The 5608-nt window shown below is 51.8% G+C and overlaps 1 long non-coding RNA gene across 1 annotated transcript; it reads left to right on the top strand.

Moving 5' to 3' along the window:
• Positions 1 to 973: 973 nt before the first annotated feature.
• On the top strand, positions 974 to 2052 carry LOC123024162. Its single transcript, XR_006414865.1, has 2 exons — positions 974 to 1283; positions 1966 to 2052. It is a non-coding gene; the product is annotated as an uncharacterized LOC123024162 (long non-coding RNA).
• The last annotated feature ends 3556 nt before the right edge of the window (positions 2053 to 5608 follow it).

The following is a 5608-nucleotide window of genomic DNA, read 5'->3' as shown; positions in this document are numbered from 1 at the left end:
GGGCTGCAGGGCCCGTCGCGGCGCCAGGCGCAGCCCGCGGCGCGCACTCGGGCGGGAGGGCGAGAGTGGCCGGGCGGCGGCGCCCGCTCGGCAGCCCCAGGCTCTGCGCTCGGCCGCGCGCCCTTGGCCCGGCTTGGCCCCGCAGGCAGGCAGGCAGGCAGGCAGGAGGCAGGCAGGCCAGCCGCCCGCCCCCGTGGCCGGGCCATCCATCGCCCGGGCGGCGCGGCGGCGGCGGCGACTGCCGGGCTGGAGTTGCACAGCCGCCGCTTGAGTCATCCGCACAAGGGCCGCCGGCGATGGAGCAACCGCGCGGGGCGGGGAGGAAGCGGGAGCAAAGGGCGCGGGGCGCGGGCGGCGCGCCGCTGCCTCTCGCGGGGTCACCGCCTGCGTGCCAGCGCCTCCGCCGCCGCTTGCCGCCCGGGGCCAGCCAGCCTAGCCCGGCCCAGGTCGGCCGGGGGAATCCCTCCCCTGCGCCCTGGCTCCAGCCTGGCAATTGCCGCGCTGGGTCACCGAGTGCGCGCCGCGCCGGGTGCCCGCCCAAGGCGAGGCGCGAGCAGGCAAAGGGCGCGAGAGGGTGCGCGGGAGCGAGCGGAGCCGGCCGCCGCCGCCGAAGGCCTGGAAGGGCCGAGCCAGCCGAGATGGGCGGTGGGCTCGGGGAGGGGGGGCGCCTTGCTTGGGAAGGTTTTCCCGGAGGGCGAGGGCGGCGCTGATCGCGGAGCTGCGCCGCTCCGAGGCGGCGTCGGCTTGAGCTTGGCGCCTTCCTTCGTGCCAGCCTCGCTGAGAGTTGACCCATGGCTCTGGATAGGGGTGCCGCGACCCGGCACGTCGGCAGGGCCCAAGGCGCGGGCAGCGCCCCCAGACGTGGGCAATGCCGCTGCTGCGAGCTCTCCCTCCGTGGCGCGCGCGGGCAGGGGGCGCGCGAACAGGCGCGGGGTGGGGGCGGGTGGCGCGCTCTGGTTTTCTGGATAGTGAAAGGCACGACCCTGCAGAGCGCACGGTGGCAGCCAGTGATTTAATGGAGGGGATGAGCTACCTTCCCCAAGTTCACATGCGAGGCAGGCAAAAAATGCTGCCGTTTTTCCGGAGAGCACCAGAAGAGGAGCTCTGAGTAACTGTGGAAGGCCAAGCTGCAACTGGACGGCCACCGGCGAGGGAAGGTTTAATTCTGTACTGCACTCAGCAGGGGGCTGGACCTGATGGCCCTCTGGCCCCTTCCAGCTCGACTTTTCTATGCTTCTACAAGTTGCTGTGGTCACAGGACCTGGACTGGATGGAAAGTGGAGGTAATTGGGTGTGATCCGTATGTTGATGCGTTGAATTCTACATCTCTCTCACGCAAGGCCAACTGCAAGCACAGCTTGGTAGTCAAAAGGGTGAATAAACACTGCTCCCCACCCAATCAGGGAACATGGTTTACGTGTGCAAGCAAAATTTGTGTGGGCAACATAGGCCACACAATGCTGCAGTTAGAATACTCTGCACCTGCTCACTTGGCCAGCATATATCCAGGTATGAAAAGGCATTCATGCGGATACAGGGATGCAAGAGGAAAACTGTCTGTCTGTCTGTCTTATTTATTAATTACAGTGTTAAACTGCCCAATAGGCTGACTGGGCAGTTAACAAAATCAAAGATATCAAACAAAGATAATACAACAAAACAGTAAAACCAATAAAATCACTAAACAACCAATAGCAAACAAGACCACCGTTGCCATTAAAAACAATAGCACAACAAAACTATCCAGTAAGACCACTGTTGCTGTAATCAAGTTAAAAGTACAGGCACAGGAATGATACAAAATACAATATGAAAGCTAAAGTTTAACTATTAAAACAGCTGGATAATAAACAGGTTTTCACCTGGTGCCAGAAAGAGGAAAGGGTAGGCACAAGGGGTACCTCTTTGGGGATTATAGTATTATATTTTGTAATTGAATTTGTATTATTTCTGTTTTATCCTTAGCTGGCCAGAGAGCCCTATGGGCCGTGGAGCGGCATACACATGTAACAACAACGGATTCCATAAATGGGGTGCCACAATCGAAAAGGCCCTTCTTCTGGTTGCCACCTTCCTTGTTCCCCTCTGAGAGGGCTCCTTAAGAAGGACCTCATTGGCCTGGGTAGGTACATACAGGGGGAGGCATTCCTTCAGATAACCTGGTCCCAAGCCATTTAGGTCTTTAATTGTTAGCACAAGCACTTTGACTCTGGGCCAGACTTCAGCTGGGGCTGGTGTAATATGGTCTTGAGGGCCAGTCCCTGTTAACAGCCGAGTTGCCCTGTTTTGAATCAGTTGAAGTTTCCGGACTGCTTTCAAAGGTGGCTCCACAGAGCACATTTCCGTAGTCCAAACGAGAGGTTCCCAGGGTGTGGATAACTGCAGCTAGGCTCCATCTGTCCAGATAGGGTCATAGTTGGTTGATCAGCCGAGGCTGAGAGAAGATGCTTCATGCCACTGAGTCCCAGGTATCCAGCTACAACATTCATGCTTTCCTATTGCCTATCCTTCGTACACCTTGCAGAGAAAAGGCAGTCCCCAGCCCTTCAGTCATTGTACACCCATGCATGCAACCAGGCAAATTTGTGTACGCATGCACAGCCATATGTGAATGGAAACGCACTTGTGCAACCACACAAATATGGGGATGGATTCAGGTGGCAACGTGGGCAGCTGGGCTAGCTCAAGCGGATTTCCCTGCTGCACCTTCCCGCAGCAGCCTCTCCAGCGCTGTGAAAAGGCTTCACGGAGGGTTGAGAGATCCTGCTGAATGGAGAGGGTTCTGGTGCAAGAGCGTGTCCCGTGCAACGTGGGCAGGAACACGTGGTGTGAACAGAGCCAGCCGCAAGTCTGTTTCCCCCCAAAGAGGGTAGCTATGGAATTGCGGAGATAAAAGTAGATGGATACCAGTATTGCCAGAAAATGATCACTGCTGATGAAGGAATTACTGACGCATCCAAAGTTTTGCAAGGGTTACTCAGCACTGCCCCCAAATTCTGCGTATGGTAGGGTGTTTGCTGGGGACCAAACACTGTTTCCATTAAGTTACCTAGAAAGAGGCAGGATATGTGGCAAGAAGCGCTCCGGCCTGCAGTGCCAGTCTCTTGGCCACAACACTGCGTGTACTGGCTTCGGAGAAGGCACACACACACCAGTTGTGCAATAAACACCAAGTTGTTTAATCATGGGCCGCACACTCATTCACAGCTTAGAACTGTGTTCCTAGAACAGTGAATCACATACTTCAGTCAAGAGGTGTACAGAACAGCATGCAGTATCCAAGAAGAATTCAACCGTGTACACCCACACATCAGCCTGGGAATGGGCACGTCTTATCCAGTAAATATACAGATAAAAATACCAGTGGTAGTCAGTCCATGTTTTTAGAAATATACCTCCTCTGGTTTCTATTCTCAACTGACCAGACATTAAGGAAGACGTGTTTCTGGACTGATGTGCCTTTTCCGTTGAGATGAATCTAAATCCAGTGCTAAATTTAGTTCAGCCTGCACAGAGGCAAAGCACTCTTATGCTCAATGGCTCCCTAGCAGGATGATTGCATCAGTAAATCGATTAATCAGATTAATCAATTAAAGTTGCCTTAATTGACTGAAAAGGCATTCCAGCAACGCATTTCTGGTTTGCTTTTCTGCATGACTGTAATAATAATATGCAGATTTAACCAATTAAACACCATTGATCAATATGCTCAGGGTTTTTTTTTTTTAAATTGGGAGACAGGTTACCTTTGTTGTATTAATTCTAAAGATACTTCTGTTCATACAGAGCTCCATACCTGGGAGGAACCCTTTCCTCAGAAGATGTACAGTGCATTTAACAAACACACATGCATGATTTGATTTCTCAACACACAGCAGAATGTATGAACATCCTCATTAAAAGCACTGAGCTGGACTGTTCTACCTGTTGTATTAAATGTGGCTTCTGCTGCAGTCTAGACAGCCAGCCAAAGACATACGCTTAAAGGCACAGTAAACAACACGCCAGTAAATGCAGGCAGCAGCATCTGCTTAGTGCAGCAAGCATCAGAAGTGCTGTGACAAAACAACCCCAAGCGCAAATTTACTGGGCTGTCCCCAGTAGCTCTGCTTAGAGTAGCCTTCTTAAAATGAATGAACACATTGGGCTGAACCCAGCAATGGCTCATCAATATGCAGGCCTGGAGACTTTCCAGAGGCATTCCAAAATCTGGACGCTGCCTTGGAGAATGCTTCAAGGTGCCCTCTGGTGCCCTGGGAACCTGGAGACTCGCACGCCTCCGAGGGAGGCAGGGAAAGCGGTCTGATGCATGCCTCACTCCCGCACCCCGCACTCGGTCGGTCTAGACAAGTTTTGCACCGTCTAGATGCAATGCTGCAGAGGGAGAAGGACGGTGGTTGGAGTGCTTTCTGTCTACAGGGTAAGCTGTTGGGCTGGGCCTCTTCCCCTCCGCTCCTCCCTTGGGCCAGCTGGGGACCTCAGAGAATTCCCCCTACTGCAGGTGAGGCAGAGGGGGGCTCCGTTTCTCAGCGTTCCAGCTCCGAGGTTGCCGGACCACAGCACTTGGGCTTGGAACCGTCTTTGTCCCCCACACAATGTTGGAAGGCACCCTTGGCAGCCTATGGACTTCTAGGCAAGGTTTGGAAAAATCTCACCTCTTTGCTGTGACCCGTATCAGGGATTATATAGTCATTCTTTGTTTCTGCTAGTACCTATTTTGAATGGCAGCAGCTGGAGAAGTGAGGATTTGAACTCAGGACCCTCTATATGCAAACTAGGGGCTGTTCCATTGGTTTGCTTGCTTCATTTTTATACTGCCCAATAGCCGAGGCTCTCTAGGTGGTTAACAAACATTTAAATTGAGCATCAAAAAGCATACACATCGATTTAAAATAATTAAAATCTAAATAAAACCGTAACAGCAATTGCAGTTGCTATGATTCAGCATAGCAGCATGGCAGTGGTGCAAAATAAAATGGAATATATAAAAACAAAGTTTAAAAGTTAAACTATTAAAATACTGGGAACATAAAAAGGTATTCACCTAGCATTGAAAAGATACATAGTAGGCCCTTTTTGGACATAGGTGCGCCTTTTCGGGGAGCTCATTCCAAAATTGGGATGGCACAACCAAAATGTCCCTTCCCCTTCTAGCCACCTGCTTCACTTTCTTTAGACGGGCTCCTGGGAAAAGGACCCCTGAAGATGATCTCAGGTACTAGGCAGATATATCTGGGAGGAGATGATTCTTCAGAAAACCTCTCCCCAAGCCATGTAGGGCTTTGCTAAATTCAAACAGAATGTCAAGTAAATTTAAATTTATTTGCTCCCATGCCGTATGCCCAGCCAAGGACTTAGAAATCCTTGTGCTCTCTGTTTGCAATATATGCCACATCAATGACAGTTTATGATAATATTGCAAGATCTGAAGTGCATGTCCAGGTAAGGATGTAGCTGCCTAGACATCTTATTTCTGTAGAATCCAGATTAAATTCATAGATTGTCTGACTTTCCTCAAGGAAGTGCACAGGTCTTCAACCCTGTGAGGCTGAGTAGGCACAGAGACAAAGCGGATCTGAATCCAGAGTTCAGCATGAGGATACTGCAG

The sequence above is a fragment of the Varanus komodoensis genome, unplaced genomic scaffold (genome assembly GCF_004798865.1).
Source record: "Varanus komodoensis strain SLA01 unplaced genomic scaffold, ASM479886v1 scaffold22, whole genome shotgun sequence".
Taxonomy (NCBI): Eukaryota; Metazoa; Chordata; class Lepidosauria; order Squamata; family Varanidae; genus Varanus; species Varanus komodoensis.
This window is presented reverse-complemented; position numbering and strand designations above follow the sequence as displayed.